This window comes from Lepidochelys kempii, chromosome 9, assembly GCF_965140265.1.
Source record: "Lepidochelys kempii isolate rLepKem1 chromosome 9, rLepKem1.hap2, whole genome shotgun sequence".
NCBI classification, from domain to species: Eukaryota; Metazoa; Chordata; order Testudines; family Cheloniidae; genus Lepidochelys; species Lepidochelys kempii.
Genome location: NC_133264.1, coordinates 61,764,319 through 61,778,723, shown reverse-complemented (window position 1 = coordinate 61,778,723; position 14,405 = coordinate 61,764,319). Strand labels below are relative to the sequence as shown.

Below are 14,405 nucleotides of genomic sequence, written 5' to 3'. Positions count from 1 at the left end.
ACCTTGAAAGAGCCAGTCCAGGTTATATCTCTGCCCAGTCAGCGATTCCATTCCCACTGATTTCAATTCTCATACCAGATGCAGGACTGTGGGTCATCCTTTGGGGCCTTCTGGGGCTGCTCATGTGGATACGTACCATTTCCAGACCACTGTATCATTCAGCAGAATTCTGAATTCTTCTAAACACACAAGATTTTTAGACAGAATCCACAAAGGGGCCAAGATACATAGACCTTCATTTGTCAAGAACAAATCGTGTCCAACCGACTGAATAGCTTTCTTTGACAGGGTAACAAGCCTTGCAGATGGCGGGGGTGGGGGGAGTAGTAGACGTGGTATATCTTGACTTTAGTCAAGGCTTTTGATACTGTCTTGTATGACCTTCTCATAAACAAACTAGGGAAATACAACCTAGATGGAGCTACTATAGGATGGATGCATAACTGGTTGGAAAAACAATTCCCACAGAGTAGTTATCAGTGGTTCACAGTCAAGCTGGAAGAACATATCAAGTGGGGTCCCACAGAGATCAGTTCTGTTGAATGTCTTCATTGATGATTTAGATAATGGCATGGAGAGAACACTTATAAAGTTTGTGGATGATACCAAGCTGGGAGGGGTTGCAAGTGCTTTGGAGGATAGAATTAAAGTTCAAAATGATCTGGAAAAACTAAAGAAATCATATGAAGTAAATAGGATAGAATTCAATAAGGACAAATGCAAAATACTCCACTTAGGAAGGAACAATCAACTGCACACATACAAAATGGGAAATGAAAGCCTAGGAAGGAGAACTGCGGAAAGGGATCTGGGGGTCACGGTGGACCACAAGCTAAATATGAGTCAACAGTGCAACACTGCTGAAAAAAAAAGCAAACGGCATTCTGGGATGTATTAGCAGGAGTGTTGTAAGAAAGACACAAGAAGTAATTCTTCCGCTCTACTCCATGCTGATTAGGCCTCAGCTGGAGTGTTGCATCCAGTTCTAGGCACCACATTTCAGGAAAGATGTGGATAAATTGGAGAAAGTCCAGAGAAGAGCAACAAAAATGATGAAAGGTCTAGAAAACAGACCTATGAGGGAAGATTGAAAAAACTGGGTTCGTTTAGTCTGGAGAAGAGAAGACTGAGAGAGAACATGGCAACAGTTTTCAAGTACATAAAAGGGTGTTACAAGGCGGAGGGAGTTAAATTGTTCTCCTTAACCTCTGAGGATAAGACAAGAAGCAATGGACTTAAATTGCAGCAAGGAATTTAGGTTGGACATTAGGAAAATCTTCCTAATTGTCAGGGTGGTTAAGCACTAGAATAAATGTGGAATCTCCGTCACTGGAGATTTTTAATAGCAGGTTAGACAAACACCTGTCAGGGATGGTCTAGATCAGGGGTCAGCAACCTATGGAACCCGTGCCAAAGACGGCCCACGGCCCGGCCCGCTCTTCTCTGCCCCCCGTCCACCGCTCTCTCCTTACAGAGCAGACAAGCTTTCCCCTCCCCCCGCCTCTTCCCCCAGCGTGCTGGGTTCCTGCCCCTCCTTCTCTCCCTCCCTGCAGCCAATCAGCTGACAGCCCTTGCTAGAGAGCAGGAGAGGGAAAAGCGGAGCCGCAGTGCACTCTCTACTCCGGGGACCTTGGGGAAGGGGGTGGAATCAGGGCATATCCCCTCCAGCCCCCTGCCATGAGCCGCTCAGGGCAGGGGGCTGGGACCACCCCCACGACCCCAGCCCACATCCCCAGCCCTCTGCCCTGACTCCTGCACTCCCCATACCTCCCAGCCCTCTGCCCTGACCCCTGCATCCCCCCAACACCCCAGCCCTCTGCCCTGACCCCTCCTCACAAACACCCAGTTGTCTGCCCTCACCCCTGCACCCCCCCACACCCCAGCCCCATGCCCCGACCCCTGCACCCCCCCACAACCCCAGCCCTGACTCTGGCACCCCCCACACATACCCAGCCCTCCACATCCCATGCCCTGACTCTTGCAGCCCCCACATCCCCACCCCCACCCTGAGCACCAAACAGGAGCTCCTGCACACACACCCCCACATTCCCACCTGCACCCCTCGCACCAAATGGGAGCTGCCCAGGTAAACACTCCACACACAAACCTCCTGCCCCAACCCTGAGCCCCCTCCCTCATTCTAGCTCCTGGCCAGACCCTGCACCCCAACCCCCAGCCTGCTCCTTCACCCCCAGCCCTGTTCTTAGCGCACTCCCATCCTCATCTCAGTGCAGAGAGAGGAAAAGAATGGCTAGAACCAGGGAGAAGGTAGGTACCCACTCTATGTGGACAGACCTAAAAAACATTAAAATGTATTATTGGCACACAAAACCTTAAATTAAAGTGAATATATGAAGACTCGGCACACCACTTCGAAAAGGTTGCCGACCCCTGGTCTAGATAATACTTAGTCCTGCTAGGAGTGCAGGGGACTGGATTAGATGACCTCTCAAGGTCCCTTCCAGTCCTACGGTTCTATGTCATTGCTGATGGCCAGGCTGGGAAACTGCCCAAGAGACTGAATCTATAAACATTTGTTAAGCTAATATTTGATCTAAATTAATTTTGTTCATTAAAAAGTTACTCTAAATGATTTCCTGCTGTTCACAGAGCTTCCGCAGTGAATTATTTCAAGAGGTGCGCTGAATTGGAGCCTGGGAGCACATGGCAAAGGACAATTATGACAGTAAGTTATGGGGTTGCTTTTTGCTTTGCACGAGAAAGATACACGTAGGGCTCTAGTGCTATCCTCACCCAAGCATCTCTGTTCCGTTTTCTTGTGTGGACTGATCTTATCAGTAAACTCAACACCACAACTGGTCAAAAACCTCAGGGACTCTCAAAGTGCATGCAATGCACTCATTGTGTCCACCAACTCATGGCCAGACCTTGGGATGCACTTAACCCACTTGTGCAATTCCCCAAGCAGCTGATTAAATTGCTACAAGACGTTTACATTTTGTCCATTTCCAGTAGCTCTGTGTCATTGTGTAGGCAGGCATAATGGAAGGATCCAGTAATGCCTTTCCCCCTGCAGGACAATGCACATCTCTCTAGCAGACAGATTTTGAGAGTTGATAAGATAAGCTTTCCCAGAATGAGGAGTTGGATTACATTTGGCTCCATGTGTTTTACCCAATCCAGGAATTTGTTCCCCCTACCAGCTCCCTGAACTAGTCTTGAATAATTTTTTGATCGGTTGGTTTTAACAAAAATTTTAGATGGGACCAAGGACACAAGTTCCATTAACTGCCCCGCTTTGGGTCACCCATGGTCACAAATTACCCTTTAAATGTTTCCCACACACACACCCTCCCATCCTGGAAAAATGAGGGTTAATTAATCTTCTTTCCTGCACCTTCTAAGCTTTGCCCTGGGTCTGCAGTCCAAGACATGAGAGCACCCAAGTTGCATGTCTTGACAAGATGTATGGACCGTTGGCACAGTTTGACCTTTTGGCTGCCTTCTGTGGGTGTTAATAAAGAACTCCTATTTTAGTCTTCACAGAGCGTGGGTATTCACAGACTTCAAGGATAATCACGTGTAATTATAGAGAGGGTGTTCACAGCAGGACAGAAAGATAAGCCCAGGCTGCTGGTGCTATCTTCCTCCAAACACCTCTGTTCTCTAACTCATGGATCATATTGACATTACATTGTCCCATACAAACAACTCACTGAAATTCACATGTGAGCTGGAGGGGCCAGAGCCCTTTATGCCCTGTGATAAGGGTGCCCAGAACAGACGCAGGATCAGGAGCTACCCATGCAGAAGGCTACTCCAAGAGTAAAGCACTGGTACCAGCCATATTTTAAATTCACACATCTCACAAATGGCTGGTGCCAAGCACCTCAAACTTTGCAAAATGAATGAATGAAAGAGAACAAATCTCCTCTGATAGGAGACAGTGCATGAAGAATTTCATGGAGCAAAGACCTTTTATTGTGGAACTAAGTAGGTGGCTCAAAAATCAGCTGGAAAGATTTTCAGCCTTAACTGTGGCATCAGTACCACAGATTCTCATCTGTGATCAGCCTTGTAGTCCTGGCTTTATTCTTGGAGAACATAGGTTAATCAGGGCCATTTCTACTGTGGCCTCCCATCCAAGGACTATAAGCTACTGCAGGTCAGCCATAGACAAACTGATGGAGCACCCCCTTAACTACAATATTGAGCTGATGTAAACTGGAGTAGCTTCAATGGCGCTCTAAGGACCTTATTTTTCAGTGATGTATGTAACTAGACCACTCTGTCTTTTAGTTATCAGAAGTATCCTAGGCATTCAGGGTTCTCAGAGACTGGAGTACCACAAGGCATGCTGCAATTTGGCTTTTACAGTTATAACTAATGCCCTGCCAAGTTCATGGTTAAAGCCTACGTCCTGGCAAAGGCAAATACCCTGAAGGAATCGAGTAGAACTTTCTTCTTAGCTAGACGAGTAACTTGGGAGCATCTCCAGTGAAGTCAATGGAGTTACAACAGTGTAAAGCAGAGGAGAACCAGGGTCATTAGGCCGGAATCTGTGTTACTTTGCACCTCGTTGAGTCATTTATGCCAGTCCAAAATGAATGCAAAGTAGGTGTGAAACATCGCCAAATCAGACTAGTGATAGCGTACACTCACTTTACACCAATGTAAGTGATGACATGCAGCACAAGGCAACAGGCAGTCTGGCCCATGCCTCTGATCCTGATCCTTGCCCTGAGGGAGCTTACACTGGCAGCATTCCTAACAAGTGACTTTAAGCCACTTTCTAATTGACAAATCTAACCAGCTAGTCTACCTTCACCCCAAAGTGATCCAACCTCATCTCACATTCTCATGCCAGACCCCTATAACTGCCCCCCAAATGACTCAACTCTATCCCAGATGCCAAAGCCACCTGCAGTTCTCCCAAGAAAGTGCCCTGAGCTGAGGTCACCTCCTGGATCCGGATCCTGCTTACGATCACAAGCTTGCCAAGCCACAAAACTACCCACTTCCACTAAAGCATTAAGTAGTGTCACAGCCACATGTCACGCACTGTTTGTTCTCTCCTCCTCCCCCAAGGGAGAGATGTACATGCAATGGAGTGTTTTCTTCTGTTGCTATTTGGGACAGAAGGGACTCACTACAGGCGCCGCCTCGTGGCCGGGCGTGGCGTAGCAGCTCTTCCCTCATCTAGCCCCCACTGCTGACAGCTGCTCTGACTCGTTATGGTGGTCTCTCTTCTCATGATTCAGCCCTCTGGCCAGGTCACTTTAAAGTCTCTCCCCTTCAGGGGTATCAATGTCCCCTGTGACACTAGTCATCAGTCTGAGCTCTTCTGCAGGGCCCCTCTTCTGTCCCACTCCTCCGTCAGACCAGGGGCTCCAGGCTTTAAACCAAACTCAAAAGCAAACCACAAACCACAACAAAAGCAACTTATGCCCCTCCCTCAGGGGCTCCTCCCCAGCTCTCTGTGCTTCTGCAGAATGCTGCCTTTTAGGGGTTACTTCCCTGGAGTCTTGCTCTGCTCCAGTCCACCGTTAAGGCCATCTGTCTCTGGGGTGGCTTCTCTCAGGCCCACGCCAGGAGTCTGCTTCACCCCGCCACTGTCCTCTTCCATCAGGGCCCATCCCAGGGTGTAAACTCCCTCCTGAAGCCTCTCTTCACTGGAACATCTCCATGGGTTTCTTCCCCAGTCCTGCCCTTCTGTCAGGGCTCACCACTGGAGCATGTGACACCTGGGTGGCATCTCTGTATCTCTCCAGGTTCCCTTCCCTGCTAGTTACAGAGAGACTGGAGGCTTCTGCCAGCTCACCCTGCACCCCTTTCTACTCTGAGCTTCCTCTTGTTATAGAAACTGTTAGGGGGCTTATTCCTTCACCCACTTACTTCCCTGGTCCTTCTCGCATGAACAGAGAGCAACAATACCCGAAGTCCAAAGGTGCAAACAATTCGATGTTTATTGGGGTGAACTTCCAGCAAGCATGATTCTAGTTTCCTTCCTTAGTGTCCCCCTTCCCAGGTCTGACACTACAGAGCCTTACACCTGTGTCCCTGTTCCCATTCCTGCCCTTAGCCAAACATGATTCCAATTTCCCCACCCCCATTCCCTGTTCCCATTTCCCCCTTTAGCAAAACATGAGTCTAATTTCCCTACCCCCATTCCCTGTTCCTATTCCCCCCCCACACACACACCCACTTCCTGATTGACTCCAGATTATATAGTAAAACTTGAGTTCTGCTTAGCCATACCTTAACCAATCGTTTTCCTGAAATTTAACTAACCAATCCTAACATATTGTAACATGATTATGTAACCAATTATATCCCACCACCTTAATTAGTTTACACCCAGCAAAATTAATTATACAGCAGACTGGAACAATCACAGAACCAGTCGGAGATTATACAGATAAACAATGGCAAAGTGGGAACTATAATGACAAAACAATACAGAAGTGAGGATTTCACATCCCAGCTATTGATAAGTGAGTTCTTGCCAGACAGGATGCTATCAAACTAAGTTTCCTTTTACATCTTCTAGGCACTTACCTTTCTCTGGAGGTGATAGGCATTATCAGGACAGGATTGTATTCCTTACAGCCCAATAGCACCTTATTTCAATGTGACTAGTTTGGAATGTGAGGATGTGACCATTCGCTTCCCAGCTTATGGCTGCCTCTGCTGCCTTGCCAAAGATCTTAGCCTAAGAACAGGGCCTCAGACTGTCGCAGTAAGAGAAGGACCTTACACTGGCAGACAGTGATTTTGATTCTTTCTTTTATACCTCTAATTAGCCAAGTGATAAGAATACACCTATATTCTTAGCGTATAGGCCTTTACCGACAGGCCTGAATATCTATATCCTAACAGAAACCAGCCAGCTGCTTCCCCAGCTGGGCTTCATCTTTAATGAGGCCTGGCTCACCCTCCAGATGCAGCCAGGTAGCATAACTGGCTTCTCTAGCTCCTGTTGACCCTTTTAGTGCCAGTATGAGGTACACACCCCATCTTCACACTACGTATTTATATTAGAGAAGGCCAGTCAGAGCCAAGCACCTTGCATTTGGAGCGGAAGGTTTTGAACTCTGTGATGGCCTTTAGTTCCTGGGGCAGTTCATTCCACAGCCTAGGGCCAGCCCCTGAGAAAGCTCTGTCTCTCACACAGATGAGTTTTACACTTACTGTAGAGAGCTCCAAGGTGCCAGAGGAGCTAAATTTTCACCCATGCTCTTCATCTCAGAGCTTTACAGGGTCTTTGAGATATCCTGGGCCCATGTCACAAAGCCCTTTGAAGATGGTGTGTGACAGGGCAGTGTTCTACACCCCCATCTCTTCCACCCACACAGATGACTCTGAGGCCTTGTTTGTGAACACCCCATGTAGGTTATTTAGTGTTTAATCCCTTCATCAGCACATATCAATGTCTCCATACCTTTACACTGTATCTCAGCTTTCTAACACCTTCCCCAAACGAGGGGGGAGGTAAGGTGTCTCTCTGCAGAGGACCCCTTTGTCAGGCCCTCCTAGCCTTCTGTCTCCCTGTTTCTCTCCTTCTCTTCCCTGCTCAGCACTCCTTCTGTACAGCTTCTTTGATAATGAACTAATTGGCTCATTGATTCACTAGCCCACTAATCAAATACATCTCTGTCCTTCTCCAGGAAAACCTAAATAGTATTAATAGTGACCAGAGTGCTGGCTAACATGGTAGCTCTCTCCCTGTCGCATGAGGACTGAGACCTAGAACTAAGGGAAACCTTCCAACAAATAATAGAGAGCCCTTTCAAAGCTGGTGTGCTCTGAACTGCACTTCATCTGGGGTGGGTTCACTGGGACACAGAACTGTTCTCTGCTACTAGCCTCTAGCTGTTTGGTTTTTTCCAGGGAGATGAATTTGGGGTGTCTCCTCCGTTGGCTTGATCATTCCCTGAGCTGGAAAAGTCAAAGGCTACTTGCTGCCCTCTACAAGGATTGACAGTATTTGTATTTTGTCAGTGTGACTAGAGGCCTTTGGGCTCAGGGATGATTTGATCAAATATGGTTTTGGTATGCAGGACTTCAACTCACCCTGTTCCCTTGCCCCTGTGTCCCTCCCCTCCTAGGACTGGTTCCCTGAAGAGGTGGATCTCATATCATGCTTTCCAGCTGAACTAGTCCATCTGGTACAGTGCTAGACTCAGTTGCAATGTCAACAGGCCCATTTTAAGATCTCATTGCTGTCGCCGGCACAGAGTGCTGAGGCAAGCAACAGCAGGGTTCGTTGCCCGGTATGCGTCGCCCAATAATCACAACGGGGTGGAGAAGTGGAAAAGTTTATTTGAAGCGTCAAGTGGTACAGGGAGACATTAATCTCAAATCCTGCACACAGAGTAGGAAGTTACACAGACTTTTATACATTTTTTTTAGCATATTTATTTAATAGCAAGCTGCCCTAAGTATCCATATAGCCAGCCAATCCGGTATACCAGCTAGTGCCCTTTTTCTTTGTACCATCTGTTAAACTATATATGGAGTTGTTTTGTTCAGCATTGTTTTGCCATATCTGCCCTGTCTGGCCTTGTTCAGTTTCAGACAGTCTGCGCTTGCAACATATTGTTGCAAAATGCTCAGCATGACTGCTGCGAGTGCCTCCAGGCAGGGGGGCCAAGGTCACTTGGGCCTAGTGCAAGGGGGCTTCATCGACCCTCATGGTCTTCCATCCCCTCGAGTTACCTAGTGGCCATGCCCAGTGCCCCCAACAACTCCCTTCTCTGAGAACACTCAACAGTGTTAGCTCTGAGTTTTTTCACTTGGGCTACTTATTTTTTTATAATAGGACTTTGCATAAGCACTTTGTGATAGCCCTGAAGAGAATGACTTATTAACTTTTGCAAAAGGGTCTTGACACATGATACTGCACAGCTTAATACCATTAATACAAGCGATACAGGAAAGAGATGTTTCAATAACAGGCTAAATAAACCACCAAGCCAAGACGACAAACCCCAGCCTGAAAACAAGATTTGCAACCAATCGCTCTCGGGGGCAGTATAGGCAACCTGTGCTCCAGCTCGGGCATGGGCCTTAGCCTGTACCACCTTGTCATAGATTTTATAACTGCTATTATTTATATATACACAACATAGGGGCCCGACGAGGGCACAAACCCCTCCTTGGGATGCCAAGAGATAGTCCTAAGCCAGCCTGTTTTGGAGGGAAAATATCCTGAGCTGCTGTACCTTTTTATTTAATGTTTTTACTGCTGACCTTAAATTTCTAATTGAGTCCTTTAACTTTAAGCCAACTTTTTAAAGTACCATTTGCAGCCTTACAGTATAGCGGCCTATGCATGCCATGGCTGGTCCTGTAAACAGTGGCGCTATTCCCAGTATAGAACACCCTACAAGCTTTTCGGTTGTGAAGGGATTTTTTATATTGCCCTTCAGTGCTGCAGTTAATCGCCGCAGAGTCTCTTCTTATGACTCAACAGAGGTATCTTGGGCATTTCTAATTTTTTTTTTGGGCAGTGTGGTATTTACTGACAGATGAGGAACTCCATGAGCTATATAACAGCTACCTGTCCAGTTGGCTGGCAGCACCTTGTAAGCCTTTCGGCCACATACGAAATAGTGACCCTGTAGGGCCCAGTAAGGACTGTTTCTTAAGGGGATTCCTGGGATATTTAAGGCTGCTTTTCCAAACAGTTTATATGCCCCTAAGCGGGCTTTTTATTCTTAGATTGGGTACAAGTGGGGGTGTTTCTAGTTGTGCCGTTTACATTACACTTGCCATAGGGACCACTGCAAACCCACCATTGGCCTGCTACATTGGAGATATTAACTGAACGGCAAGTTATATTTCCAAACCCTTCTTTTGTCGTACAATTATTCGTAAGAGTTTTCCCAAAAGGGGAGGAACCATTACACCCACACTGCTGACCTCCCCTCTTGGTCTTTGTCCAATACCCATCAGCCCACTGTGTAATAACACAGGAGCTCTTTCCCACAGGACGCCCATAGTGATCAGATTGGTTTCGGGTGAAACAAAATACTCCCTCAGTGAGTACTGCAATTGAATACTCCTGGTAGGTGGCTTGCTGTAAAGAGGTCTTGTTCCAGAACGGTGAGTTCGTTTTTTCCTGCTTTTTAGTGGCGGCTAATTCTGCTAGGTTTAAAGGCAGCATGTCAAGGGGCATTCCCGTTTTGGGGGTGTCAAGGTTCCTCCCCCACTCTGAACTCTAGGGTACAGATGTGGGGACCTGCATGAAAAACCTCCTAAGCTTATCTTTACCAGCTTAGGTCAAAACTTCCCCAAGGTACAAAATATTCCACCCGTTGTCCTTGGACTGGCCGCTACCACCACCAAACTAATACTGGTTACTGGGGAAGAGCTGTTTGGACGCGTCCTTCCCCCCAAAATACTTCCCAAAACCTTGCACCCCACTTCCTGGACAAGGTTTGGTAAAAAGCCTCACCAATTTGCCTAGGTGACTACAGACCCAGACCCTTGGATCTTAAGAACAATGAACAATCCTCCCAACACTTGCACCCCCCCTTTTCCTGGGAAATGTTGGATAAAAAGCCTCACCAATTTGCACAGGTGACCACAGACCCAAACCCTTGGATCTGAGAACAATGAAAAAGCATTCAGTTTTTTTACAAGAAGACTTTTAATAAAAAATAGAAGTAAATAGAAATAAAGAAATCCCCCCTGTAAAATCAGGATGGTAGATATCTTACAGGGTAATTAGATTCAAAAACATAGAGAACCCCTCTAGGCAAAACCTTAAGTTACAAAAAAGATACACAGACAGAAATAGTTATTCTATTCAGCACAATTCTTTTCTCAGCCATTTAAAGAAATCATAATCTAACACATACCTAGCTAGATTACTTACTAAAAGTTCTAAAAAGAAAAGGAGGACTTGTGGCACCTTAGAGACTAACCAATTTATTAGAGCATAAGCTTTCGTGAGCTACAGCTCACTTCCTCAGATGCATATCGTGGAAACTGCAGCAGGCTTTATATATACACAGAGAATATGAAACAATACCTATTCCCACCCCACTGTCCTGCTGGTAATAGCTTATCTAAAGTGATTTCCAGCACAAATCCAGGTTTTCTCACCCTCCACCCCCCCACACAAATTCACTCTCCTGCTGGTGATAGCCCATCCAAAGTGACAACTCTTTACACAATGTGCATGACAATCAAGCTGGGCTATTTCCTGCATAAATCCAGGTTCTCACATCCCCCCACCCCCATACACACAGAAACTCACTCTCCTGCTGGTAATAGCTCATCCAAACTGACCACTCTTCAAGTTAAAATCCAAGTTAAACCAGAACATCTGGGGGGGGGGGGTAGGAAAAAACAAGAGGAAACAGGCTACCTTGCATAATGACTTAGCCACTCCAAGTCTCTATTTAAGCCTAAATTAATAGTATCCAATTTGCAAATGAATTCCAATTCAGCAGTTTCTCGCTGGAGTCTGGATTTGAAGTTTTTTTGTTTTAAGATAGCGACCTTCATGTCTGTGATCGCGTGACCAGAGAGATTGAAGTGTTCTCCGACTGGTTTATGAATGTTACAATTCTTGACATCTGATTTGTGTCCATTTATTCTTTTACGTAGAGACTGTCCAGTTTGACCAATGTACATGGCAGAGGGGCATTGCTGGCACATGATGGCATATATCACATTGGTGGATGTGCAGGTGAACGAGCCTCTGATAGTGTGGCTGATGTTATTAGGCCCTGTGATGGTGCATATAGACAGACACACAGACCCTTTGTTTCTCTCCCTCCTCCCAGCTTTTGAAAGTATCTTGTCTCCTCATTGGTCATTTTGGTCAGGTGCCAGCGAGGTTACCTTTAGCTTCTTAACCCTTTACAGGTGAGAGGAGCTTTCCCCTGGCCAGGAGGGATTTCAAAGGGGTTTACCCTTCCCTTTATATTTATGACAGGGGGACAGTGGAGTTGGAGCACATACCCAGCAATCAGTCTGGTTTGTAAGTAGCAACATGGTGCGCAAGTAAAACAAAGGAGTTATGCTCCCGATATGCACAGTTTGGAAATACCAATACAGAAAATAACAATATTACCCAATTAATTATTACCAGAGTTTTTTAGCCCAGGGTCTCCAGTACCTGGGTGGGCCCATTTTGGCATTAAGGTGCTCGCTATTTGTGTCTTTTAAACAGTAGCTTTAGCCCGAGATCGTCACTAGATGAGGAGTCAGCAGGTTGGACGGTCCACTGTTCTGCTGACGGGGGGGCGGGTACTGCCTTCAGACTACAGTGATGGATCCAGTTTTTGTGTCCCTCGACCTTTGCCGCCTTATGGAAGATCAGCAGGACGGTATAGGGTCCTTTTTCTTTTCCTGGAGAGGCTCGTCTTTCCAGGTACGAACAAGCATGGAGTCGCTGGGCTGTAAGGAGTGGACGGGAGAGTCCAAGGGGAGAGGCTGGGAATCCTTAGTATACCTGTGAAGAGACAAGAGAACAGCAGACAGGGAACACATATACTGAGACAAAAAAACATTACCCAACTCCCATTCCCCTGACAGAACCGGGGTGCCATTCATAGGCCATGCCCTTTCAAACAAAATTTCAAAGGGACTAAGCCCGAATTTACCCTTCGGGAGAGCGCGGACACGGAGCGGGGCAAAGCACGAGGGGCAAAGCATCAGGCCACCGCAAGGAGGCCTCTTGGCACACTTTTGAGAGATGTCGTTGAAAGGTCTGATTGGTACGCTCCACTACCCCACTGGCTTGCAGTCTCCAGGGCGTATGGAGTTTCCAGGGGATCTGTAAGGCATTTGAGATGCTTTGGATGATTTTTGACGTGAAGTGTGTCCCACTGTCAGATTCCATTCACTGGAGGAGTTCAAAGCGAGGAGTGATCTCCTTAACAAACTTGAGGGCCACTGTTCTGGCAGTGCAATTACGGCATGGGAAGACTTCTGGCCATCCGCTGAACCGATCCACTAAGACAAGGAGATATTTGAACCCTTGGGTTCGGGGGAACTCATTAAAATCTATTTGCCACACCCGTTCGGGGCCCACAGTGGGTTCTAGGGCAGCTGGTGGCACAGGATGTCCCGATCGGGGGTTATTCTTTTGGCAGACTAAGCAGTCCACTTGTACCTGGGCAGCCAGGGGTCGGAGTCCGGATGTGATAAAGTATTTTCCCATTAGTTGGATAAGTGCTTCCCTGCCAGCACGAGTGGTTTGGTGCAGTTTCTGCAATACTGGCCGGATCACGCCCTTTGGTAGGAGGACCTTCCCTTCCGGGGAATGGAGCCATCCCTCCTTTTCCCAGAAACCGAGTTTGTCGGTTAGCTGTCTTTTCTCCCCAGAGTACTGAGGGGTTGGAAGCTCCCCTACTGATGGGATAAGGGCATGCATATGGGCGTTCTCAGTGTGAGGGGATGGCAGGGTGGCAGCATGCTTAGCCTCTCTATCTGCCCGGGCATTACCTCTGGCCACATCTTGATTTTCTCTTTGATGGGCTTTACAGTGTACCACCACCACTTTCGAGGGGAGTTGTATAGCTTCTAGGAGCCGGAGGATTTGGTGCCCGTACTTGACTGGGGAGCCTGGGGCTGTCAGCATTCCCCTTTGCTTCCATAGGCCAGCGTGACCATGTAGCACACCAAAAGCATACTTTGAATCGGTAAAAATGTTGACCCGCTTTCCTTTTGACAGTTCGAGTGCACGGGTCAGGGCTACTAGTTCGGCCAGCTGGGCAGAGGTCCCTGCGGGCAAACCTTCGGCTTCCACAGTGTCATGAAGGGGCACAAAAGCATAACCTGCCCTCCTTTGCCCATCTATTACAGTACTGCTACCATCAGTGTACCACTCATAATCTGCGTTTGGGAGGGGTACATCCTTTAAATCCGGACGGCTGGAGTATTGGGCATCTATGATATCTAAACAGTCGTGTTCCTGTTCCTCTGTTTCTGGCAAGAGGGTTAAGGGAGGGGCAAGGCTGACTTCAGGGTTCTCTAACAGCTTAGCCTGATACCGTGCAATCCAAGCCTGGGTGAGCCAGAGCCCACCCTTTGTGTCTAGCAGGGCTCGGACCATATGGGGAGTATAGATTTGCATAACCCCTTCCAATGTTAGCTTCTCGGCTTCCTCAAGCACTAGGGCAGTAGCTGCGACTGCCCGTAAACATGCCGGCCAACCCTTTGCAACCTGATCCAGTTGCTTAGAAGAATAAGCCACAGGGCGTTTCCAGGTCCCCAACAACTGGGTTAGCACTCCCAGGGCCACCCCTTTTTGTTCGTGTATATACAATTGAAATAGCTTAGAGAGATCCGGCAGGCCCAGGGCTGGAGCTTTTATCAGCTTTCTTTTTAAGATTTTAAATGCCCTGTCGGCCTCTGGGGTCCAATAGAAGGGGTCATGATCTGCTCCTTTTACACAGTCGTACAGGGGTTTAGCCCATAGTCCA

General features: G+C 47.4%; 1 long non-coding RNA gene across 4 annotated transcripts in view; it reads left to right on the top strand.

Moving 5' to 3' along the window:
• Positions 1–1,585: 1,585 nt before the first annotated feature.
• The window catches only part of LOC140917566 (uncharacterized), a 35,187-nt gene continuing 22,367 nt past the window's right edge, over positions 1,586–14,405 (top strand). For all 4 annotated transcript variants that reach the window (XR_012160901.1, XR_012160899.1, XR_012160898.1 and 1 more), the window contains exons 1-2: positions 1,586–2,268; positions 2,611–2,686. This is a non-coding gene — a long non-coding RNA (uncharacterized lncRNA). The remainder of the gene's footprint in view (positions 2,269–2,610; positions 2,687–14,405) is intronic.